Here is a 26813-nt window from a genome sequence, read left to right as displayed (position 1 = left end):
AGAATTGAAGTACTCACCTTTATTTAAGTTCAATGCTTTCCCCCAAATTTGGGCTAGAATCTGGCAGGAGTTCTTCCTAACTCTTGATCTTATCTTTGTGGTAAGCTTAAATTAAGTTCATTTTCTTAAAAAAGAATATTGTTTTATCAACACTGTACTTTTTTGTTCAGGAAAATTTTAAAACAGTGTCTGATAACAAGAAATTCTCAGCTTAATTTTGCTCTTAATGCATTATTTTGAATTTTTTCCTCTTTTCACTGTCTGTGTGCAAGTTTCCTCATGTATCATGGGGGATTTCTCCTCTAAAGTGATGCTTCTCAGACTTTCCTAGATGATAATGACTTACACCCCCAAGTGGGGAATAGCAGTAAATAGCTGATCACAGATCTTTAGGATCATGGGGAAGGGGTACACACATAAGAGAATCTTGCTGTTTACTCTTCATGTGTTTATTTATTTCACTATTAAAGTGAAAGTTTATATTTATTTTCAATGTGTGAAGTGACATTCCTGAAATAGGATCCTTGGTTGCTCTAGGGTTTCCATAGTTCCTGGTGAATTGACATGTGCTCTGAGAATCTCTCTGCTGTAGCTTTATAACTGCTCTAAAGGATGCAGCTACATCTAGAGACACTTTGTATTCTTATGTAAACTATGTAGAGTTTCTGAGAAAGTTATATGACATTTATATTTCTACCTTAGCATTTGACTTACTTATAAAATTGTATTGTTTGATAAATTTTGTGTGAGGGTAACTCACCTTAAATACTACTACAGTTTCTCCTTTTCTTTTCCTTGTCAGAGGACAAGGAGGAGTTTTACTTTTCTCCCAAATGACCCAGATGTTGGATATTCTCTAAGACTATATGGATTACAGAGGTGATACCCCTGGGCCACTATATTACTGAAGACTTTTTTAGATTTAACAATCAAATAGGTCCATGATGAGTATTAAGGGGTGTGGGAATGTTACAGAGGAAGAAAGTGCAAAAACATTATTCAGAAACAAAAGAAGATGAGGAGAGGGGACAGCACTATGTTGCAGGCGTGTCCAGAGTTCCATCCAGTGCTTGACAAAGATTCTCTGGAGAATGATTGCAAAGGCTCATTCTAAAGGGAATTGCCGAATGTTTTGCTCCAGAGCATGGTGTTTTTCCTGCTGTGTTTTTCTGATAATATATTACTCATTTCAGTCTGAACATATTGCTTAAGGGGATGAGGGGAATACAACAAAAATTCCAGAAAATATTACCTAGAATCTGAAAAACAATGGGTCTTTACCACTAACAAAGTCAAAAATAATTTTGCAACCATGCAATGAGTCCCTGAAAGCCTCTGGAGAAAATAGTTATAGATTTGCCTTTGTCTCCAACAGGGTGGTTAAATTCTAATGATGGTTTTGTTTATGTGTGGTGGTGAGGTAAGAGAATAAAATTTCACAACATTCCTTCCTTCCTACAAAGAATAGGTCACCCCTATAAGACGTATTGGTACACAATAACCACTGTGACTGCTGCCCTCCTGTAGCCCTTAACTCAGCAATTTAGATATTAACCAGATGGACCCAGTAGAAATTGTCACCTGAGATTACTTGTCTATCACTTTAACCATGAGAGTAATAAGAATGTCTTAGGTCACATAGAGTTTAGATATTAAGGAAATAAATATTGTATTAGCTCATTGATGTAGTTAGATATTCTTAAAACAATTGTGATTAGGTAAGGATAATTTGTAAGGTTACTGTTTTCTCATAATCTTTCTGTTCCTTGTTAAAACAATTACTGCCTATACTTTGGAAATTTCTTTAATCTTAACCACAAGACTGCCATTATAGCCTGAGGAAAAATGTATATAAGCCCAGCCTTCCCCAGATTAAAGTGGGATTGATTGCACCAGAACTAGAGTCTGTGTCTTTCATTCTCCATCCATCGCCGATGCTGTCTCCCTGCACCCGTTTACCTGTGTGGAACCCATGGACTCCTGCTAGGGCTGGACCCCGGCACTATGTGAAGCAGATGTGAAAATGTTGAGTATCTTCAAAAATATGATAAGTTGTGTTTCTGTGACAGAAACTTTCAGTGTCTTGCAACATTCAACTCAACACTTGTGTACTTATTCAGGATTAGTAAGAAAATGAATATTGATAGTACAGAGATCCCACGAATCATGCAGGGGAAGGTAAAACCAATTATTTTTATAAGCAATAGGGAATGTAGGCAATTACCTAAGAACTCTGTTTTATATGTAATAAAATTGATGTGAGATAATGGGAAAAAGCTTAAACAGTGAATGATTTTTGAGCCTTTGGTAGATTATGAGCTGCAGAAATAAGAGTTTTAAAATTTAGTTCAGAGTGGTCTCTCATATCCACTTGATGCCCTCCAAGTACTGCAGTAACCTGGAAACTTGCAGAAATGCCATTGGCACATTGAGGAATCTCCACTGTCAAAACATGATGAATTTATAATTCCCCTTCCTGACCTGATGCATGGTGGTAACTGGAGACCCTGAAAGCTTCATTGGAAACCAGATGCTGGGTAATCAATCAGGCAGGCTCCTAAGTGCTTGTATTACTGCTTGATTAAGTAAGGATTGTATCTCAGCAAATAGAAACTGCCATAGAGGGTGGATTTTTAGGGTTGACTAGGAATAATCAAAACTGAATATTAACAGTTTTAAGTGCCAAAACTTTGGCTGAATGTGTTTTAAAAATCCAGGATAGTGTGTTATGGTGAGGTTTTCTTTGAAAAGTGATGTATTGTCCCCCTAAATTTAGATTTTTCCCATGGGATTTATTTAAAGTAGGGTCATGCCTGGATATGGAAAAGACAATATAGGTATTTGGTTTAGGAATGACTTGACTTTTTTATTTCCTGAAGAGTCCTTGAAAAGAGTTAAACTATGTTGTTGTTCTTGTCTATTAAAGGCTACGGCTATGAGCATGTGGATGGTTCCATGAGAAGAGAAGACAGACACCTGGCTATAAAGAACTTTGGACAGCATTCCATTTTTATTTTTCTCCTAAGTACTAGGGTAGAAAAGCCACATAAGTATTGATGAAAGCAGACAAAAAAGGAGTTGTGTAGTACTTTTACATCCCAAACATTGGTACATTTTTTTATAATTCTCTGAAAGGTGAGGTTATTACCAAAGAGTATACTAAAAGGAGAGAATCAAGGCAGTTGACATAGCATAGTACTGGACTTCTACTTTGGAGCTCTTTTCTGTCCAACCTATGTAAGCTGTGATTTCCCAAAGAAGTGAGGCTAGAACATGAGCTTATTAGAAAATAATTGTAATCTGCTTTGACCTCTGACCTGGGAAAGTCCTGGATTTTTTTTTTTCATAATTTTGAGGAAGTTTTATTTATGTTCAGTGGAGGCAGCTCTCCTTCCCAGCTGTGAATTTGGAAAATAAGATAATCTTGTTGCTAGTTGCCCCTCCCGCATGAGTACCCCTGGAATAGTGTTGTAAAATTTAACAAACATTTTGTTATTTAAAATGTGATCATAGTGACACTGCCAGATATTTGTAATTATTATGGAATTGTCCATATGACTTAAATCATAAATATCATATGACATCTGAGGTGCTTTGTCAGTTAAGGGGTGCTCTCATATACTATTAAATAATTTGAAATCAGTTATGGGAGATGGAATTTTCCTTACATCCTGAATCAAAAATACCTTAAATCAATTTTGAATTCATAATCTGAGTCTCATTATCCTATTTTTATAGGCCTTAATTCATATGGAATACATATAGGAATACAAAAAGTATGTGTGTCCTTGATGAAAGAGAGATTAATATATTTATAAAAAGAAAGTTCAGACTTATTTTGAAAGCATTTATTAAGTGCTTTGTACTATATGGGTATGTAAAAGAAGTGTTAGATATAATCCTTGAGTATAAGAAGATTATTTCTCCAGTGTATGTCTTTCTGTCTAATAAACTCAATACTAAGATATTGTCAGACTCCTTTGGCCTCAGTCTCTTCCAAAGTCATATGCCACACCCTGCATCAGAGCCATTCATTCAGTTGTCTCACGGTTAGTCTTAGAGGAAACTTCAAGGATCTGGTCAAATGCATCATCAGGTTGGGAGAGGAATTCCATTTGTGTTTTAAAGATTTTATTATTCATATTTAGAGAGCAGATATTTGAATCATCTAAAATTAGAAAGAAAGAAACATCTGCTTTTCCATTAATCTCCCTGGAAGCCTTAGTAGATTATCTAGGATCTGAAGCAGTCCTGGATGTTAACATTTCCAAACACTGATTGTCATATTTGCTATCAAGTTTTTGCTATAGTTCTGCAGCATTTTCATTTAATGGGTTTCTTTCCAACTTTCAAGAGGTGAGTTTATTACCACATATTGCCAGCAGGTGGCAGTGATAGCTTACAACTATGTCCCAAAAAACTAAATACGGTTTAAAATGTTCCCCTTAGTGAAGAAGGGCTGCACTAGCCATCTTGAACCCAAGTGGAAGATAATTTTTATGGTATACATTTTTAAATAAAATGATTGCCTAGGTAGTAGTAGGATATAGTGTATAAAAAGTTTCTGGAGCCAAGTGCAGTAGTGCATGCCTACAGTCCCAGTTACTCAGGAGGTTGAGGCAGAAGAATTGTGTGAGCCCAGGAGTTTAGGGCCAGTGAGGGCAGCACAGCAGAATCCTGTCTCAAACCCAGGAGTAATAACCACAGATTCTTAAATATGGGCTGGAGTCCTGACTCTCACCTTCTAGTGGTGCAACTTCAAATAAGTCCCTTAATCTAGCTGTGTTTCCATTTCAGCATCTGCAAAATGAGAATTATACTGGAAAGGATGCAGAGTTGTGAGGGTTAAAAGTTAATTTATGTGAACCTTTTTGAACAATGCTTGGTCAATAGTAAAGTAGAAGTATAATGTCATTATTAGATATAATTTAGCATCTCTCAGTAATCAGTCATTATTATTTCTTTTTTCCAACTTTAATTTCATATGAAGGCTTTAATGAGAATGTTCCTGCCTGACTTGTCTTGAGATCCAGCTGGGAGTCAGTAGTCCTTATGAAGAAGAACCCTTCATTCAACTCTTGGAACAAGTCCTTTTACACTTGTTTCAGCCATGAGCTGTAACAACCCTGGGAAGAATAGTCTGCTCTATACTTGTTTTCACATTAATCAAAGAGAATGCTGCAATTTGCCTTGATAGTAGTCTAAATTCCTGTAACCCAAGGTACTTCCTTGACCCTTTTTCTGCACCACTGAATAAAGACCAGAGTAGTTGCATTGAGTGTTCTTGTCTTGAATTGATTTTATGACTTTGTCTTTGATTAATATGGAAAACAATTCAGGAAGACACATTCAAGTTTTCTCTAATCAGAGGCATGTAGCATCCCATCTTCTCATTAACTGGTTTCAGGGTCTTCCAATCTTGTAGCTTGCAAGTGTGTTTAAGTGCTTTTCTTAATGTACATTGCAGACCTCTCCTTTTTTTAAATACATATTTTAGTTGTATATAGACACTGTATTATTCAGCTTTTTTACCAATGTGACTAAAAGACCTGACCTGAACAACTATAGAGGAGATAAGTTTATTTGATGGCTCATGGTTTCAGAGGTCTTAGTCCATATAAGGCTGACTTCATTCCTTGGGGCTCAAGATGTGGCTGAATATCATGATGAGATAGTGTAGCAGAGGGAAGCAGCACGTATCATGATCAGAAAGCAGAGAGAGACTCCACTTTCCATATATAAACTATATACCCCATATCTATGCCCTCAATGAGCAAGTTCCTTCAGCCACACCATACCTGCCTCTAATTACCATTCAGTTAATCCTATTACGGGTTTATTAAGGTTTTAGGCCAAGGCTATAATCCAATCATTTCTCCTCCAAACCTTCTTGCATTGTCTCATATGTGAGCATTTGGGGGACACCACATCTAAACCATAAGAGACAATATCTTTATTTTGTTTATTTTCATGTGGTGCTGAGGATTGATTCCAGTGCCTCACACATGCTAGGTGAGCACACTCTCACTGAGCTACAATGGCACACCCAAGACCTCTCATTTTTGGAGCTGTTTTCTGAAAGAGCATGTGTCCTTATTCACAGATTTTTCTAAGCAAAATCCAATCAAAGTTTTCAAACATGGCTTCATAGCATTAAATTAAGCATCCTTTTCTGCCCCTTACATCTCATTCTGTTATATTTGGTAATTAAATTTTCCCAGGTCAGACAACATAAGGTGAGTTGGCACTTTTGACCACTCCAGGGCTCTGGAGTTGGGGGCAGAGATGTCAGCCTGAAGGAGGAAACCACTCAGTTGGACTGATTTCAGGTGTTCAGTATGACCGAGTCTAGCCTTGTGTCTGTTTTCCAGTTCCTTATTTGTATGTTGCTGATCATACATCTTTTTGTGCATGGTTTTCAGGTGAAATTGGCATGAACTTAACAGCAGCAGATACTGTTATTTTTGTCGACAGTGATTTTAATCCTCAAAATGACTTATAAGCAGCTGCCAGAGCTCAACAAATTGGCCATAACAAGTGAATGTGTTAAACATCTTCATTTTCCTGTTCTGTTGGCTTGTAGTTCTGGATTGGGGAGGAAGGTGAAGAATGTAGTCCTGAAAACAGTGTCATACTGGGAGTTGAGAACCACTGGGTTTTAACCCCATTTTGGCACTGACTTGCAGAGTCATGTTCAGTGGGTCACATGATCAATTCAGTCTCATTTTGTTAAAAAGAACAGTTAAATTACAAATGATTAGAATAAAATATTAGGCACTAGTTAGAACCTAACTCACTTTAAAAATGGAGTTAAAGCTGGTATGGTAGTACATACCTGTAATCATAGCAACTTGGGAGGCTGAGGCAGGAGGATCACAAGTTCAAGGCCAGCCTTGGCAACTTACTAAAACCCTGTCTCAAAATAAAATATTTGGGGGCTGGGGTTGTGGCTCACTGGTAGAGCACTTGCCTAACATATGTGAGGCAGTGGGTTGAATTCTTAGCACTGCATATAAATAAATGAATAAAATAAAGGTCCATCAACATCTACAAAAAATTTAAGTAAATAAATAAAAATAAAGCATTTTTTTATAAAATGCTAGGGATATAACTCATTGGTAATGCTCCCCTGGATTTGCTTCTCAGTACCAGGAGAAGGAAAAAAAAAATGGGTTAAGAGGTTGTGGAACTACCCTTTGACCTCAGGATAACATGCCTGCCAAGGGTTGTCCTTGGCTATAAATTAAGTCCCAATTGTGGTCACTTCATCATTCTTTCCCTGACTCTTTTGGAAAGGGTTCAGAGATAAGTTGGGGCCAGATCTCTCTAACAGAGGCTCAGGTCCAAATGAGCAATGTCCTTTTAATTGTTTTCTTAATATGGTCTTTGGTTCTGCTTCCTTTTTGGTGAATTTTTTTGACATTCTATTCCCCCAGGCTTTGCAGACTCATAACACTTGACTTACATACAGGGCTGTGAAAGTCATTTGACTGATTGGCCGAGACACTGTGAAAGAATTAGTTTATAGGAAAGCAGCCTCCAAACTGCAGCTCACCAACATGATCATAGGAGGCCATTTTACTCTTGGAGCCCAGAAACCGCTGACTGATGCTGAACTCCAAGTAAAATATGTTGTTCTTTTATTTAAAGTCCCATGATTTATAATCAGCACTCTCTGTGGATGTGAATGCAAATAAAAAGTACCAATATTAACTACCCTTTTTCTCCAGTTACATATTAGTTTGTTAGCCTAATTCATACCCACTCAGTACCTACTACATGCAAGGTGCTATAGAAGCTAAATGAGTGTGTCACTTAAAGGCAGAGAAAATAGAATAAAGAGAATGAGCTTTAAACATTCAAATTTGGATTCAGATTTACACTTTATCACTTACTGGATGTATGACTTTGAGCAGGTAACTTAACATCATGGGTATAATCTCTCTGGGCTTTCCAAAAATGAGTATGCCACTAGTTATCTCAGAATTTGTTTGGTTTTTTTTTTTTTTTTTTTTGGTTGTTGTTGGTTTTTAAAGAAGAATTTGACTTAATCAGTGATGACTAATTCCATACCTCCTCTTTAATCCCAGACCTTTACGCAGTGAATTACAGTACTCATTCTATACCCAGAGGAGGATGAACAAGACTGGGAATTCAAAATTATACCATAGGATATATGGATAAAAGACTAGAGTTAATTTGCTTGAGGAAACAAAAATTAGATAGGAGTCAAATGCTGACTTGGAAGATTCTGGAGAGATCTCTCTTTTGGAAAAAGCTTAGAGTTATTCCATAGTAGCAGCTTCTGAGCTAAAATTAGAACCCATATTATAATGTACCCTAGGTCCTTTTGAGGAATTAGATACACAGAGATCAACCCCTAGGATCCTGGAATGATTCAAGCATGAAGTGAGTAAGAAATGGCTGACAAGGGCAGTAGCTATGGGAAGATCTGCTGTAGGAAATGTTGCAGAGAAGAAATGACAGGAGTTGACTGTTTTTTTTTTTTTTTTTTTTTGAGACAGGAAGTGAGAGAGATAACAAATACAAAGATGACTTTAAGGCTTTAAGCCTGAATGATGAGAATAGAAATTAGGAAGATAGGTGGTAAAGTGTTAGGAAGGTGAAAATAATGTAGGCTTTAGTCAACAGGGTTTGTAGTAAAAAATCAATGTAAATTATCATTAGAGGGAGACTCAGAAAAGGAAGGGATTTCATTTAGAAAAGTTCACTACAAAAAACAGACTTTAAAAGACCAGCTATCAAAAAATTCGAGAGGTATGCAAAAGGGGAAAAATTACACAGTATTTTAAGCAGAATTATCAAGTTTACAATTAGTCCAAGTGTGGGTTAAAAAATAGCAGTTTTCTCTCACACACACCTGTATCTTTGCACATCAGCATTGCAGACAGGGATCAGTGCTGTTTTTTTAGGGAGTCATTGACATGCATGAAAAGTTCACAGTTTTTTGGGTAGTAGAACCTGAAAGAGGAACCCTAGGTTTTGTTTGCTTGGTTTTTGTTTAGCATAGGGAGTAACTGTGGAGTCTGGCTTTTTCTATATTTTTAGTGTTCTGCATACTTATCTGTCATGGTGGTAGGGCAACTGTGCATTTTATTTTCACACTATTGAAGAGGCAATTACAAACGTAAGGTGAAAGCTTGAGAGGTAGGTACATACTGTAGATGTCTAAATACATTTCTTCACAGAACTTTGAGAGATGAGATCATTGTGGGCTGTAGTGAAGGTGAACATATTGGGAGTTAGAGGAAATGAGGTCTCAAATGCTCAAACTCTTCCCCAGTAAAGGGAACTCCAGGCATTCAATTAGGGGTTTCCCTGTGATGTGGTCTACCAGAACATCATTGTGAAGTGCACAGGCACAACTTCCTGCTGTGGGCCAATGTAGACTGCTGGCTTTTGGAGGGGACCTTGGTGGGACTTCATGCCCAGGCCAGGGGCAAAAAAATCTCATTCTGGTTCTGTATGATTTTTTTCCTCTGCATCCAGAAAATGAATTATTTATGGTTTCCAAGGGCAAGGGTAATAACTCACTGACTTGTCTCAAAAGAAAGCAGAGCATTTTTAAAAAAAAAATTATTAAAGAATCTAATAGTAAAAGACATGGTTTTGGTTTGATAAATCTAAGAAGTGTATTGTTGAGAAATCCTGAAAAAGGACAGCAGGTTCTTTATCCTGCAAGGAGAATACAACAGAGAGAGAGGGTCAGATATAGATACAGTGAACATTTATTGAATGCTTACTGTGTGCTAAGCATTGTCTGAGGTGTACTTCTTCCAGTTGTTTTATGAAGAGTAACAGAAGAATGACGTAGACAATGTCCTTAAAATTTTTAAGAAATTTTCTAAACATCATTCAGAGCCAGTCTAATCCAAGCACTCTGTAACTTCCAAATCCATGCCCTTAATTACTATAATATACTGTTTTTCATTTTTGAAAAAAGGTAGTTCCTTAAAAACACATTGTGAGTGCTCAGTAACAAGGGAAGCCAGGAGATTTAAATCCAAGGGAGTGGAAGGGAGGGTCCCAGTATGAACTGAGCTTCATCATAAATATTGACTTTCTTCTATTTTGATTACTAAATGCCAAAGCTGTAATATATATATATATTATATGTATTTAATATATATGTAATATATATATGTAATATATATATGTATTTTTATATATTATGTTTATATATAAATATATATGTATATATATTAATGTAAGTGTAAGTGTATACACACACAGAGACATATACATAAATATGTATATGTAAATATATCCAGGTATGTTCTTGCTTAGTTTTTATCTCAAGTGTTTTTAAGCTACAGAATACCTTTAAGTTTCCAAGTTACAAAATAGACACTCTAGAGATAACCAACCAAAACTAAAAGGGCAAAATGCAAATGAGGGCCCATCATGTGGATTCCAATTGTTTCAGAACTCTTAAGTGATAGTTCTTAGGAAGGTGTAAAGTTGCATTAGCAAGTGAAAACCAGGTAATACTATCAAAGCTTTCTGTGGTTCCTGTGGCCTTAGGAAATAGACAGAGTATCCCCTAGACAGGATTGAGAGGAAAGGGCAGGATTGGGAGTGCACAGGACTCTTCAGGGAGATTGAAATTAAGAAAAGGCCTTTAGGCTTTGGTGATCAGGATTGTTATTGTTTTTCCAAGGTGTTCCATAAAGTAATGAGGTAGGAAAGCAATTTGGCAAAGGAAAGGAGTCAGCTTATTGTGAAGTGAGGTACTGAGTGGCATCTTCTCTTTCTAAGAAGTTTGACAGTGGGAGAGGTAGGAAGGTAGCTAACAGGGTGTCTGACTTCTCTCAGGACTGCTGGAAGTACCTGTAAAAAATAGCTGGTGAGAGGTGCTATAGAAGATGCAGGAAATCATTTTATTCTTACCATTCCCCCAAAATAAAAGAAATTGGTGGCTAATAAATTTTTCTTGCAGTTTTAGATAGTTATCAAGGTCATCATTTATCACCTTTATGCTTATTTCTCATCTAACCCAACAATAGCCTGGTTCAAGTCATCTGCCATGGGTGAGAAGAAAGTTCACAAGGGAAGGAATGTGCTTAGTATCACTTAGACACTCAGCAGATTACCACATCCTGATCTTTGTTTTCCTGAGAACTAACTGGAGTTTTTGTTTTCTCCATTCAAGTTGAGTGAAATACTCAAATTTGGCTTTGATTAACTGCTGTCTTCTAAGGGGAGCATCATGGATGAGATAGACCTGGATTCCACCCTGGGAGAGACAAAAAATGGCCAGCAGATCTCTGATGCCTTGCCTGCAGCTGGAAGAGGGAGCAGAGAGCAATAGGAAGGAAGTGATTTGGGGGTCAGGGTGAGCAAATGGCACAGTCACCTCAAACTAGGGCATGAGTGTTATGCATCTCCATAGGAAGTCCTGTATCCTACACCCTGGGACCTCCTTTTCCTACCCAGCCCTATTGTCATCTTGAGCACATTCTTTAGGTTTCTTGATCCAAGAAACTGAAAATATATATGGCTGTTCCCATGTGGTTGAACTTTGAATTCAAGTCATGATATTAATGTTTATGGTCCTGTCATCAAGGGTTCAGTTTGTAGCTTTTCTCACTTGATGCAGACATCTTATCTGGTGTTTATTGGAGAAGCATGCTGTCTTTATGATGATGCTATGCACAGTGATTTCTCTTCTCAATAGTAGATTTTTTTAATTGTAGCTAATATTTATGGGCATTTATTGTGGGTTCATCAATAGTGCTGCCAACTATGTCATGTGCTTTATATCTTTTTCCATTTAACCTTCATAAGAGCCATGAGGTGTAGATCATTTTGTCTTCCTTTTTCTTTTTTCTTCAAATTTTGTTAAAATATGTATTTTAAAGCATTTTTTGTAGATGTAGATGGACAGCATGCCTTTGTTTTGTTTATTTACTTTTTGAATGCAGTGCTAAGGATCAAACCCAATGCCTCACACATGCTAGGCAAATGCTTGGATACTAAGCAATAGCCCTAGCCCCAATGTTTTTCTTTTTATCCTTTTCTATTCTGAAATTTTTGAAATTCAGATTTGAAGGGATTTTAGGGTTTTGTTTTTGTCTTTTCTTTTCACATAATGGCTTTGTATCATGTTCCCTAATATTGCATAACTTTTAAAATGACTGTTTTACTGTATCAGCAGCTATAGGGACTCAATATGGCCAGGAGTGAGAGGGTTCTTACTGAGCTTCTTAATTCAAGAGTTCCTTCTAGCTGAGCATGGTGGTGCATATCTTTAATCTCAGTGGCTCAGAAGCAGAGGCAGGAGGATCCTGAGTAAAAAGCCAGCCTCAGCAAAAGCAAGGCACTAAACAACTCAGTGACACCCTGTCTCTAAGTAAAATACAAAATAGCGCTGGGGATCTGACTAGGAGGCTGAGTGCTCCTGAATTCAATCCCAGAACTGAGAACCTCACAAAAAAGAGTTTCTTCTACAACCAATAGAGCGAAGCACCATGGTTCAGTAGGTGGTGCTTCATTTACTGGTAGGGAGTGGGCTGGGAAAGGCTTTTGGTTTTGTAATTCTCAATTTTTACTACTTGCTTCATTCTTTCTCTTTGCCATAAAATTGTCAAAGGATGCCTCCCTTTTTAAATTACCTCTTTCTCACCTAAAAACAGTTCTTTCTCAAATTTTTAACTGCATTTACTTTCTGGCCTTTCCCTATTGATTATTTTGTAACCACTGCTGTGATCTACCAGGACTCAGACCCATGCTCATTGTTTTCCCACTTGGACTGTGATTCTCATTTTGGAGAATAAATTTCCTCTGGCACTACTAGAAACCCACTGTCCTTTCTTCTATGCAATCTCTGTCTGCCCCTACCCAGACAAGTGAGCACTTCAGAGCTGGCTCACCTAGTTTGGGATGTTCATTTCTCTACTTACCTACAAATGGAAGTTTAGAATAGTTTCTGATTCCTAATTTTGTAGTAGGCTTTGATTAGGGGTGGTTTCATTATCCTTGTTGATTGGTGCAATTTTTATAGGATATATGAAGAATTCAAAATTCAGGTGACTGTCATTATTTTACAGAACACTTTTTTTTTTACTTTTCTTGTGTTTTATCTTTAAAAATGTTTACAATTGTATCACATTTATATTCAAGAACTCTTTCTTGTTTTCTATTTATTGTTTGTATCCTGTTCTCATTTCAAGGATATAATATCCTCACTGAGGACATTTATTATAGCTTTTTAAAATATATTCCAGGGAGAATATTTATTATGTCTTTTCAAAAATGTTGCCCTGCCCACTATATTGTCTCTTTTTCTCCATTTGCTTCCCCTCCTTCGTCTATTTGCTCCTCCTTCTTCCTCTTCTTTTTTCAAAAAGAATCCCTTGTTCTTACTAGCAGTTTTCCTGAAACATCTGGTGTCCTGTGACTATCTGATCAGGGTGCTGGTGAAATGCCCCAAAGCTGACAGATAGCTCTGTTGTGAGCATGTGGACAGCTTTTGGGCCTCATGCCAGCAGCACTGGTTGGCAATTTATCTTTTGCAGCGGGTGAGTCTTTCCAGACACCCAGATTTGAAGACATCACTAGACAACTCATTTTATCCTTAGACGAGTCCTCTTTTATCATCCTTGGAAGATAAACCATTACAGAAAAAATTGTTTAAATTGAAAATACAGGGATCCAAGAGCTCATGGTGCTCCCATTATTTGGTGTGTGAATCCCTTCAGTTCCCCCATGTTGTGGTGCCCTGTAAGGACCATGAGTCCTAAGTTTTTAGAGTATTGAAAGGGTTTCTATTCCTCTTGTTAGTCCCAGCTGGATACCTGTGTATTCTTTCCACAGCTCTTCTTAAACTGTTTTCATTTTCCAAAGAGTTTGTGAAAATTTTAACATACCATTGCCTCATACTGCTTTTTAGTAATCCATTTATTGTCATTTAGCTGTTTCAGGTGAGAGGAAAAATAAATGTGTGTGGTTATAATTTTAAGTTATATTTGATGACCTTAGTATCAAGTTTACTCCCTTTTCTGTAATCATCTATATTAATTTAATTTTATTTGCTAGAACAAAATAAAATTGCAGTGTTTTTAGAAAGATGATTGTATATCTTCACCTGCCTAAAAAGAGGTATTTTTCCAGACAATCTAACTGCCCCAAAATTCTCCAGTTTGATTAAAATCTGGAATGTTGTCTTCAATGACCATGTCTTGATTCTCTTTGTGATAAATTGTTCCTCTGGCAGGATACAGATGAGGGTCTAGACCTGTGGGCTCCAGTTGCCTATTAGAAACAGACTAAAGAAATGGAGCATCATTAAAAATAATGTAAATAAACATTAAAGAATAGTAATTAGAGCAGCCCAATCAAATTTAAGTAAAAAGTAAGGTTGCTTTACCTTTAATGCTAAAGTTTTTATAAGAACATTCACATGGTAAATTGAGAATTTTATGCAGTTTGATGGTATATATGTTGATCATATTTGACACATCTCAGCTCTTTATTTTTTCCACTTGTTGATAGAGTGCCTCACTGAAAGACCCCTGCTGATTTAAGTAGCAAATGCCAATTAGTATTACAGCTAGTTAGATTTGGGTACAAGTGTGAAGAAATTGATCTCTTGAAAATGAAAATATTTTGTTTTCATACTCTCTAGGGAAAACAGAGTTGATTTCATAATGCTGTGAAAATACATTATTTGATAACATTACTTAGAGTTGATTTTATAATGCTGTGAAAATACATTATTTGATAACGTGCTATTAAATACACTTCACTTTTGAATCATTATCTTACCTATCTGTAGTTACTGGTCTTGGTTGTTTATCACTTGATTCATGATCTTGGCAGATCACCCAACATCATTGGGCTTTTGTGTCTTCATCTGTAAAATAGTGCTATTAATGTCTTCTTTACTCCTTTACTGCAAAAATCAAATGTGGTAATAGATGTGAAATTGCTCTGATAGCATAAAGTGCTACTTAAGGATACTATATCAGCTGGTGGTGTCACTCAGAGCTCTTACCTAGCAAGTGTGAGTCCCTGGGTTTGATCCCAAGTACTGCAAAAATTAAGAAAAAAATCATACTATTTTCCTTGCTGTTTTTGCCATATTTATTTGCAAGCATGTTTTCTCTCTAATTTTCTATACACACTAATCTACTGAAAAGAACATACTGATCTTATAATCAGAAAAACCTACCTTGTTCATTTTGTAGCAGAGAGAATTAATGAACCCTTTAATCCCTGGTGAATCTCAGTTTCCTCTTTCATAGGTGGGGTTAGTTATACCAGGATTGAGGTAGGAAACATGAAGATTCTTTGTGAGATCTACAGAGAATATTATAAATCTAAGGAATTATTTTTGTGATTTTTTAAAATTTTCTAATAGATTTGCCCCATTATTTCTTTTAATATTATAGAAAAAGGAAAAAAGAGTTGAGTATTAAAAGTGTGTTTGGACTAAAAAATGTTGAGATTTTATTAGGGGATCTTAATAGTCAGTGAGATTTGCACTGGGAATATTTGTGGAATGAATGAATGATTTGAGACTCGGAAGCATAGAGGGATTCAGCAGAGATTACCACATAATGTAGGGTAGGCCAAAGGGGTTTAAGCTAATGCTCTGTCCTTTGAAAAGTGAACATGTATAGAACCCAAACTCATCAGTATTGGTGCAACAGGAAATGAAATGCCTTCCTCACAAGCTGGTCTTCACCCATTTAGAGTATGGGCTATTCTCTTATTCACCTAGTTATTGCTTTGAATAGCATTAACCTATTTTTCAATGTCTTAGCATTTCTCACACTTTCTGTTTTATATTCTTAGAGAAACATATGTATTTATTTGATGGTAAAGATTATTCTAAAGAGCCTAGTAATGAAGACAGAAAATCCTTTAAACCACTGGTGAATCTTCAGAAAAATCTTTTGGGAAAAAAAAAGTCAAGAGGGTCGGTTACTCCATAATAAATGCAGTGTAAGTGCTGTTAATTTGTGTGAGATCATAAGTTCTTCCAAACTTTCTTTCTATAAAAGAACCAAAAATGATCCAGTATCATTTTTTTTTTGTTCTCTTAGGATGATTTAAGAAATAAGTGTCTCTTGAAATGTAACAAATTAACTGAAGCCTAGTATAAAAACTATGTAATAATCTAGCATAAAAAAACATTAGTAAGGTGAGTATATTGTACAATTTAGTGTAGGTAAAAGCAGCCCTGTCCCTCTTCTAAACCACCCCTAAAGGGATCACCATATTAAATCAAAATACCATATCCTGTTGTCAATCATCATGATTCTGATTATTTATTTTCTCTGCATTATTACTTAAATACTCTTGTCATGAAGATATAGAAATACAAAAAATTAAACTCAATCTCATAAAACACATTACAAGTGTTAAGACTGGCACAACCATAATGCCAAGGGAAATACAGGCAACCTCTACCTTCAAAAGAGATTGAATTGAGCTAAACATTGAATAATGATGGATTTAAGAGGACAGTCTCAGAGAGCAATTTAGGTAAGGGCAAGACCTGATACAAATATACTTAGAGTCATACTGGAAAATATCTATACAGGAGTAGTAGGAGAAAAGATTAGAAATTTGAACTAGAGTATTATTATAAAACACTGATACCAGTCTTAAAAGTTTGTACTTCATTCTGAGAAACAGTGGTTTCTGGGTTTCAGTGTATGCAAGAAATGCCTAGGAGGTGGGATATTGGTGACTAAACTCATTTTGACTCTTGAGATTCTTCCTATCTTCTACCATGCACTACTGGAGATTGAATCCAGTTGTGCTTTACCACTGAGCTACATCCCCAGCCCCCCCATTTGTTTTTGAGACATAGTCTTGTTAAGTTGCCAAGGTGGTTTTGAACTTATGATTTTCCTTCCTCAGTTTCCTGGGTTGCTTTGTGTTATGGTTTGGGTGTGAGGTGTTCCCCCAAAGGCTCATGTGTGAAACAATGCAAGAACATTCAGAGGTGAAACGAACCCACTGACTCCCATGTACTTGGTGGGCACTCTATCACTGACCCACAACCTCAGCCTACATCCAGCAAGTTTTTAATCATGGTTTTTCAATTGCATACCTGTTTGAGTGAAGATCACAGCTGAAAAAAGCAGGTCCCAGGTAGACTTCAGAGCAGCCAAGCCTCAGCTAACTTCTCCTATCCCAGTGGGCTACATGGGACTTCCATAACCACAACTTCCTTCCTGTGCTCAGCTCTGCCCTTCACTTCTTTCTCTTTCAGAAATAACTTCTCTGAAAATGCACAAAAATTATTCATCATGAAGAGAGACATGGCCACCCAGCAGGTTGCCCAGGTAGATGGACTCTGTGTCTGCTGGATCCGTGGTCAAGTCCAAGGCCTCTGTATCCTGTACAATCCACACTGGTACAGCCCAGGGTCCAGACATCTTAGCTGTACCTTCCCACATCATATGGCCACCAAGAACAAACCCATAAGCTCTGAGACACTGTGAGAATTCATCCATCTTCAAGTCACCCAAGAAAACAACACTCTTTACCTTCCAGATCCCTGAGACTTCCACAATGGATAAAATTCAAGCACTGTAGCAGTAGCCACTCCAAGGAATAGGGCAATGGCCAACCAGTGCCATCCCCACAAACCAAGCCAGGTAGAAATATCTCAACATATCTGCCCTTCCCATGACCCTGTGGTTAGGAAGAAGAATAGATCTGTCTCTTTTGCCATTACCATGCCCAGATGCAGAGACTTCCTTTCAGTTGACAGCAGCCACCTTTACCAAGGTCAATTTTAACCCCATCTAAGTTCAGGGGAAAGGAAGGTAGCATAGAGTACTCACAGTTGGCAGGCCCATATCATCCAGGCCAAGGAAGACTTTCAATGACTGATAGCCACTAACATTTGGGATGCAGACCTCCTCTGCTACCCCAGGTGGTTCTTGGAGAAGTCCCTGCTCACTGAGGGAGATGGACTCTCATGAGTAACAACAGTACAATCTGTCTCAGGCTTCACTGTGTGGCTCAAACCATAGCATTTAATTCACTTAAACAACCAAAGCCAAAAAAGGAAATATAACTCATTCCAAATTGCAGCCAAACAGACTCTAAAACAAAATACTAAACAGACTACTGAAATCAAATGAGAAATTAAGAATATTTTCTAAGTCACACTTGCATCTCTGTGGTTGAAGTCTGAAGTTCCATTTGAGGTCCTTCCTTCTATTGTATCTGGTTTTCCCTGAGTTAATTCCATCTCTGTGGGCACCTCATCTGCTTGATGCAGGAACAGTCTCAGTCCCATTGGCACCCTACCCCAAAACCTGCACAGCATTCTTTCCTTCTTTCATCCATCCTGCTGCTTAGGTGAGGTGGGCAGGACAGAGCTGCACCTATCTTTTATATGAAGCCTGAAGTTAGGAGACATATTCCTCATCTTCAGAGGCAGAAATGATTCTGCCCCAGGTCCTGGCATCTGGATTGAAGCTCTAAGTTTATCCCCTCATCTAGAACTTATGCAAAGTTTTTTGAAAACATGCTCCTGCCCTCCAGAGCTCACCTCCAGGTGGGAAGATAAAAACCATATATATATAAACCAGTGCCCATGTTTTCAGTTTGACTTGTGTGGGCTGCATAGGCCTAGAGCTGACATTGTCCACTGTGCTGGTCAGGCTTGGTGAGCAGTGTTGTAGTGTAAAAAGGGAGCTTCTTGCAGGTAGGCATAAGTCATGGAGGCACTGTAAATGCCACCTTGCAATCCCTGTGCCTAGAAGTGACTTCCAACCTCTGTGCTGGAGCAGGATATGTCAGAAGGGACCTTGTGCTGCAGGATCAGGGCTTGTGTCCACTGGAGTACTACTAAGACACAGAGTGACTGTGGAGGGCATGGAGAATGTTCATGCAGAACCAGCTTGGGACCACAAGGGTTTGAGTTCCTCTGTCACAGATACCTTCCCTGAGGCCTGCAAGCATTCTCCTCTGGGAAAAGGGAGTGCAGGGCCATCCACTCTGTCCAGAATCCTTGGAGCCATCTTTCACCAGGTGAGTGGGTTTTAGTTGAACCTACTGAATTTTTGGACATATGTAAAGTCACACTGATGAGCCATCAGCACATCCCCAGTGATGCTAAGTCCCTGGATCTAACCAGGGCTCTTACCTCAGTTCAGGGCCCTGGGTCAGTGCAGAGTCCCTCTTCTAGAAGAAATGAATGTGGTGAGGTGGAATGGTGCACAGGTTCTTTGAATCAGCTCATGAGCAGAGAGGGAAAGCCTGGGTGGTGGTCTTCCCTCCAGCAGCCTCATTCACAGTCTCACCTCAAAGAGGAATGGTTCAGCATGGGTTGAGTCAGGTGTGAGAGCATGGGGGATCAAAAGCAAATATCCAAGCTGCGTGAAAGTCTATGATGGCTATCAAGGTGACAGCAAACAGATTGGTGCTCTGAGTACTTTGAAATGCAACTGAGAAATATCTCAGCATTGTTCCTGGCTGTGGGCCCAGGGATGAGCAAGCAACAGAACTGTTCACCTCCACTACATCTTGTGACCCAAGATGAAAGCTTCTGAGCATGCAACATGGCCCCAGGCCCATTTTATAGCCCCAGGACTGCCCACATGATACTTCCCCTGATCAGCTCTGATAGAATGAACTTGCATGGTGAGACTGGAGGCATATCCAGTCCATGTAGTCTACAGTCAGGGCGGTCTCTGCCCATCAGACCTCTGGGTTGAGTCCACTCAGAAACCAGGAAGCATTTTATACAAGACTTAACCCAGATAATATTGGATCCCAGGAAATTTTGAAGAGGCCCACATACCTGATCTCTTCACATTCCCACTTTGAGTGCCTTCCTGGTCTCTGTAGGCTCCACAGTCACAGCGTGCCCAACACAGTGGTGCCTAACATGACTTGAATACAGATTTTTTCCCCTTTCATATTTCTTCTGGTCAGTGATGGCTGTTTCCTTCATTCTTCTCTATTTAGGCAGAATAAAGAGATACTAGCCATGTGGATGAAGCTGGTTCTGGAGATAAATATGTGCCCACTTCTCTCCATCCTGCTGGCCATGGAGAGAATGGGTGAGAATGTCCAGAATAGCCATAACCCCAGGAACCCAGGGAGCCCTCACTTTTTCTCTCCTAGCTGCTCACCTGCAGCCCTTCCTTCACATGAACACATTGTCAGAGGAAGTGAGATCCAGCCTCCTGCTGTTGATTGCAGCCTCAAGTCAGACTGTAAATGTAGGTACAATCTTTCTCTGTCCCATCTCTGGACAATATCTAGACTCTCTTTGCTTTTTCAGGTAGCAGATGGATCCTCAACTTGGGGTTAAGTCATTGGATAAATGAAGCTCAATCTTATTTCTTATCTGTGAAATGGGGGAAGTGTCTCCCCCTAGGTTGTGCAAGTACAGCCCCCAGGATAAGAACTGAGCACTGCAGGTGTTCACTGCAGTCAGTTCTGGCCCCTGCATGGACCAAGAGAAAGGGATCTGAGGCCCAGGTCTACTCTGCCTGGCTCTGCAGGCCAAGGCCCAGTGACAGGGCTGCAGGGGAGGAACAGAAGCAAGAACACCAGCAGGCTAATGGGCTGGCTAACAGGGATTCAGTCCCAGTGCTTGGAGCTCAAGCTGCAGGGACTGTGTAGCCACATCCATCCACAGTGTCCTGCAAGCCTGCACAGGACCAGTGGGTAATGGGACCAGTGACCCAACTCCACTTCAGATGTAGCCTCTTGATGTATATTACAAAATTATAAGCCTGGGTAGAAAAACCTATGGCTAGACCATTTGTACCATTTTGGATGCTGGACATGTGATTACTGTAGATAAAGTAGGAAAAACAGATTTGGGAACATGAAGAACAACGTGAGACTGTGCCTTAGTTTCACCATGTGAGACTGAAGTGCCATGAATTTCCTCCATGAACATGCTGTGTGTCTGCACTTGTGTTTTGTTGCTGTGTCTGCTCACCAAGTTCTTACTTCTGTTCCAGTAAAGCCAGCAGCCCTGGATCCATGTGGCAACATCTCTGTCCAGCCTTCCTCCCAGTTGCCGGGGCCCATGTGAGTATCTGTGTTTGGAGGATCATCATTGCCATGAGCTCCCTAGGACCCAAACCCTGCTCCCTGTTCCTCTGCTCCCTTGATTTTGCCCACGATTCCCACCCACCTTGGGGTAGAGTCTGGCTGAATGTCCTTCCTGAGCACAGGGCCCCATCATTACCTGTGGGTCACCCCACAATCAGGGCCACAGGGTTCTGATCCCAGGGCCAGTGTTTGACCCACACCTTAGTGATTGACCACTGTCTCCCACCCAGCAGAACCAGGCCCTCAAGTGTGAGGCATGTTCTGAGCTGAGTGGGATAAAGGGATACATGTCTGTGTTCATTGACATGTCACTCACCCCCAAAATACAATTAACAACAAGTTCTCAAAACTGGAAACAACTGAAAATGCTTTTGTATCCATTTTTTTAATTTAGATGTCTCATAAACCACTTTGTCTAACTTACTCTTTAGAGCATGAAGTGGAGGATCTTATATGCAATTAATACTGAAACTGATTTAAGGATGAATTTTGCTTCAAGACTGTCTTTGTTATCTCCATTTCTTCTGTTTTTGCTTCATGATTTTATAAGTAGTTTCAATTTTACTGTTGGTACATATGTTATTAAAATGATGTATTTTGAAGTAGTATGACTGAAAGTCTTAAAATGTAAGAAACTGGAAACTAGCAGTGTTGTATAAAACAATATTAGATGATGTGCACAGAATCTTTTAAATGTTAGTATTAGGAGCATCTCATTGGTTCCTGTAATACAAAGCTTCTCCCCTGCCCTTACCATTGCATTACAACCTAGTTTGTCAGTCTGAAAGCTGCTCTCCCGCCCTTCCCATTTCAGCCATTTTCCAACCTCCCAACTTCTTGTCAGTCTGTGAACATCCTAGCTAGCTATTGGTTCATCAGTCAGCTTGCAATATCCTTCTCCCTTATTGGTTTCCTGTTAGCCTGGCAGAATTCAACTGCTTGAGCATAGCTTCCTTGCCATCTTTTCTCTTGCTTTCTCTCTCCTACTCAATTGCTTTCTCTCTCCTCCTCACTTTTCCACTCTCTCTAGCATGCCTTTTATCTTTTCCTCTAATTTTCTCTCTTATCCTGAAGGGAGACACTCTGTTTGCTTAATAAACTCCCTTATGTGATTTCCCATGCCTGGTGTGTTTTTTCTGTTTTATTACAGTTTTCTACCTAGGATGCACACAGTGCTGGGTCCAGTCCCAAGAAAAAACATGTAAAATGACTCATGCAGTGTGAATACTACTAGCATTACATTTAGTATAAAACTTACCAATATCAGTAACAGAGTCGTGAAAGGTAATGACTAGTTTCAACATTATTTTCTGTAATTTGCCCTTCCAAGTTTAGTTTTCCTTCACAATTTAAAAAAATGAATGGTGGGATTTTAATCTTCAAAAGATTTGAATTATTTATATAATATTTAGATGATGTTAGATTTTTGTACTTTTTTCAAATAAAATACTGCTTATTGTTAAAAGGCAATATCTTCAAAATCATCTTATACTTGAAAAACCCTCTGATAAGCAAGTTTTATTTTAAAAATTAACCATTTCTTAAGCATGTAAATAGGTTATAAACATAAAAGATATATCACTGACCACTAATCATATTGAAATTAATATACAGTTTAGATCCCAAAGTCACTTTATGTGAAGAACCTTTGACAAGTTAAATAAAGCATTTAATTTTAAAAGTTTTTTATTAAAATAATGATTCACAATCCAGGAGCACAAGAGCAGAAGAGTAGGGCCACAGGTTCAGGCAGTATTGAGAAACAGAAAAGAGATGCAAGCTCTAAAAAGCTCAATTGGTTACAAAGTCAGCTTGAAGGTTGCAAGTTGTGTTGTCTCATTTGGTCAGCTGAAACCTCCCTGCTGTGACTGGCTGGGACTCTCACTTACAATAGAATTCTCTTAGCTTTCTCTTAGCTAGGCTTTGAGCACTAAAACTGATTGCAAATGGATCTTAAATTCACAGTAACTTCAGGGGTGGGAGAGCCAGAGAAGGAGGAGTGTACACAGATAACATGGAGCCACACTATCCACTCAAGACTGTTTCCACATGGAATGGAAAACAACAACCCAGGGCATTTTGCTTAAGGGATTAGTACCCTAAGGAGCTTCTGGCTGAAGGTGACCTACCTCCATCTAACTGCAAGTCTTCTTGAGTTGCAAAAAATGTTCATGGTAGGCAGAAGACCATCCTCTGTTTAAAAGATATGCTGGGATAACCTGACTTTATCACACACCTCAGCTGCAGTTAGACTGTGCAGATGCGTCAGGGGCTGCAACCATGGGACTCAGCTCCAGCACTGGATTGTGAGGGAAGTCAACACCATATGCTGGGGTCACACTTCCTGAATTTTCTGAGTTTAAATGTTTAGATATTTATGTATCTCAGGGGCTTAGGTTGCAGCTGGTCCTCCATTTTTGCAGATTCCACATCCTCATATTCAACCAACCTTAGCTGCAAAATATTTAGAAACAATTCCATCTGCACTATATAAATAGGTACTTCTCCCTTGTTATTACTGCCTAACTTGTTACATAGTGCTTATGTTCTACTGAGTATTCTATGGAATGTACTGATGGTTTAGAACATGCAGGAGAGTGTGCATGCGAATGCTATGTCATTTGCTATGAATGACTTAAGCATCCAAGGATTTTGATATCTATGGGGCTCCTGGAACCCATCCAAGCCAGCAGTTAAAATTTTCTGTTGATTTTGCCTGTGCAAAATTTAGTTGATCTCTGGTATTTTGTCTTTAGCCACACACTGGATATGTAAGGAAGTCAGCCAAGGGAGAACCTGGAATTCTCCCCATGTGCCTGGGAGAGGCAGGCATGGGATGGAGATCTGATTTGACCACTTGTTATAATGCATGAACTTCCCTTTATTGCAGTGCGACACTGACATGATGGAACACAAAATTCTGGATACAGACATGTAGCCACACAGTCCTCTGAACCCTACCTGTTTACTTTCAATGAAAACTCTATGGGCCTTAAAGAGGTGTGACCCCTCTCCTTCATTCTGCCCCACCCCTTGTGACTCAGCAGGGCTTCAGCACCCTCCCACCTCCTTCTCAGAGGCACAGGGTCATTTCCACCGTGGCCCAGGTGTCTACCCATGTGGATGTGTGCAAGGGATTGCTGGCTTGGGAGTCACGGTAGGGGCCATGCCCACATGCTCACTGGTACTCAGGTGTGCACGTGCCTCTACCCCCAGGCTCTGTCCTCAACTCTGTGTGTAAGGCAATCTAGGTTGGCTGCATGGACAGTGGCAGGGTGACGCACACTGGCTTGCTGAGGAACTCGCCCCCCCAGAGAAGAAGTTGTGACTCAGTGTGAGTGCAGGCAGGTGTGGGTGCTGGAGATCTAGGGGGCTGTGGGTGGTATGTAGTGAAGGGGCACCTTCTTTACAGACACTCCCAGCCAGTCTCTCAGGAAATTCATCTAGTTTTAAGGTTTATGGTGAGGTTTTGAGAGAAAAAGTGTGGATTTCCAGGACTGGGGCCATAGTGAATATGGAAGTTCCTGCTGAGGACCAAGCAGCACCGGACCTTACTGCTGCTGCCTTTGAGTCATTTTCAGTGGTCCACAGCTGCTGTTGGTCAGCAGTGGTGGCTGTGCCTATGGGTTCTGCTAATTTAAAGCTGTAGTGAAAGGAAGATGAACAGCACCTTTCCAGGTATCTAATCTGAAGCAGTTGATTGTTGGTTATAATAGACAACTGCATTAAGGGAATAGTTACTGCTTAAGTAAAATAAATAAACTTATTCCCTGTGTCCTGGGTACTGGGTTAAGTGCCAGGCTTAAATTAGTCCTAATGGATATGGCCCTACTTCCTTAGCAGATTTTCTTGCCTTCTCCTTCTCAAGGAATACTGAACAGAGCAAAAACAGCCACCTGCATCACCGTACCAGAGATTCAAATCCAGGAACCCTGTGTGACTCCGTCCCATTTCCCTCATGTTGACCAACTTGCACCTGGCTCTCCAGCTGCTGTTTCTCCTTGTACAAAGACATTAGAAGGTGGAACTCTACTTCCTCATCCACCCTGATTGCTCTATGGCTAGGAACCTTCTGCCTCCTCTTCTTTCTGCTCCTCCAAGTTCCTCTTCACAGACCCCTCAGCCTCAGACCCTCTGTACTTGTGCTGTCTTCTCTGCTCCCATTATCCTCATCATTCACGTTCACTCTGTCTTCTTTGACCTCTTGGGCTGAAACTCACCTTGACCACTCACCAGATCAGCCTTTACCATGTCACCAGCAACACCCCAGTCATGAAATCCAGAGGCTGGAATTACATCCTTGTTTCTTTTTTGCTGTGAGGTGACTAGGATCCACTGGCTTTTTCTTCCAATGACTTCTTTTTTTGAGAAATATCCTTTGCATGCTGATTTTCCCCCCTCTGAGCCTTCTGGATGAGACTGACTGCTTTGCTCCAACCATGAGGCTGAAGCTCTATTGAATTTCTGTCTCAGAGTTGATTTCTGAACTCCAGCCCTGCATACACAGCTGAGATATGATGACTCCAGTGTCTCCCAGTGAGCACAAATTCACCATATCCAAAAATAAGACCTCTTCATCCCTCTGCCCTGCACCCCACACCTGTTAAGCAAATGGTGCCAACAGCAATCTACTTGCCTGGTGAGAAACATGGGAAGTATCTTTGAGCTCCTGTTATCCATTAACCCATGTCTGACCCTCAAGGGACCTAAATACCCTGGCTATGCATGCCCCACCCACCTTGAGGCTGAGCATTGCTCATCTCTCACAGACAACTGGGAGTTCACCTCTGTGCCAGTCTCTGTGCTTGGACTATTCACCTCTTATTTATTCAATATTTTCACCCTGTGAGCAGGGTCATCTAATTTTGCCCCAAAGCCTGAGCTCTTTAAATGAAGTAAATACTTTATACAGAGGTAATTGAAGGTGCTCACTGAGACAGAAATGGTAAAGAGATACCTTGTGCCCTCTACCCTGCCTTCCCATGTAACCTCATCTTGAAACCCTGTGTTGTGGCCTCATCAGGTGCTGATATCAGCATAGTCAGGATGCAGAAGGCCTCCAGTGCTAAGATGAGTGGGCAGATGGTCAGGCCTCCTGTCTCCTTACTCTCTACCTGTGCTCCTCTCCAGCCCTGAATATCTTTCATCCCTGACAACCTTGAGCTGTCTGCTGTGTCTGTGAGCTGGTCATCTTACCAGTGTTGCTTCACTGGAATCAGATGGTGTGTTATCTTTTGAATGGTTTCAGCATGAGTCTCTGGGAACTCATCACAGCTGCTGTGTGTCAACAGTTCACATTCTCTTTGTTAAGTGGTGTCCTGGTCCATGGCTGTACCAGCATGCTGGCTTGACCATTGTCCCACTTACCTTAGTTTAGGAATCCTTAATGGTAGGGACATTGTATTATATTCTCTTTGAGCAAAGTCCCCTCAAGTCTTTTGCTTGTTTCTTTAAGGTTTGTTTTACTTAATGTTGAGTTTTGACAAAACCTTATACATTCAAGATAGTAGACATTTGTTCAATATGTGGACTGTACTTTTTTTTCTATTTTGGTTGTGGATATTTGAGTTCAAATACTGGGACATTTTACAAATGACCAACATACCCAATCCTTTTTATTTATTTTTTTTTATGTTTGTGATGGGGTGTTACTGAGTTTCTGAGACTGATCTCAAATTGAGAGAAAGGTGATCCCCCTGTCTAAGCCTCCCTTGTTTTTGGAATGATAGGTATGACCACCACACTCA

At 39.5% G+C, this 26813-nt stretch overlaps 1 pseudogene across 1 annotated transcript in view; it reads left to right on the top strand.

Moving 5' to 3' along the window:
• LOC306652866 (chromodomain-helicase-DNA-binding protein 1-like) overlaps positions 1-26813 on the top strand; it is a 91481-nt pseudogene that overhangs the window by 37731 nt on the left and 26937 nt on the right. Inside the window, exons 10-15 of the transcript in view lie at positions 803-879; positions 2927-3033; positions 6419-6537; positions 7472-7622; positions 11174-11339; positions 15820-15969. The product of the transcript in view is annotated as a chromodomain-helicase-DNA-binding protein 1-like (transcript). The remainder of the gene's footprint in view (positions 1-802; positions 880-2926; positions 3034-6418; positions 6538-7471; positions 7623-11173; positions 11340-15819; positions 15970-26813) is intronic.

The sequence above is a fragment of the Sciurus vulgaris genome (genome assembly GCF_902686455.1).
Source record: "Sciurus vulgaris genome assembly, contig: HiC_scaffold_625_arrow_ctg1, whole genome shotgun sequence".
Classification (NCBI taxonomy): domain Eukaryota; kingdom Metazoa; phylum Chordata; class Mammalia; order Rodentia; family Sciuridae; genus Sciurus; species Sciurus vulgaris.
Note: the sequence above shows the minus strand (reverse complement) of the source record. Positions and strands in the feature narration are given on the sequence as shown.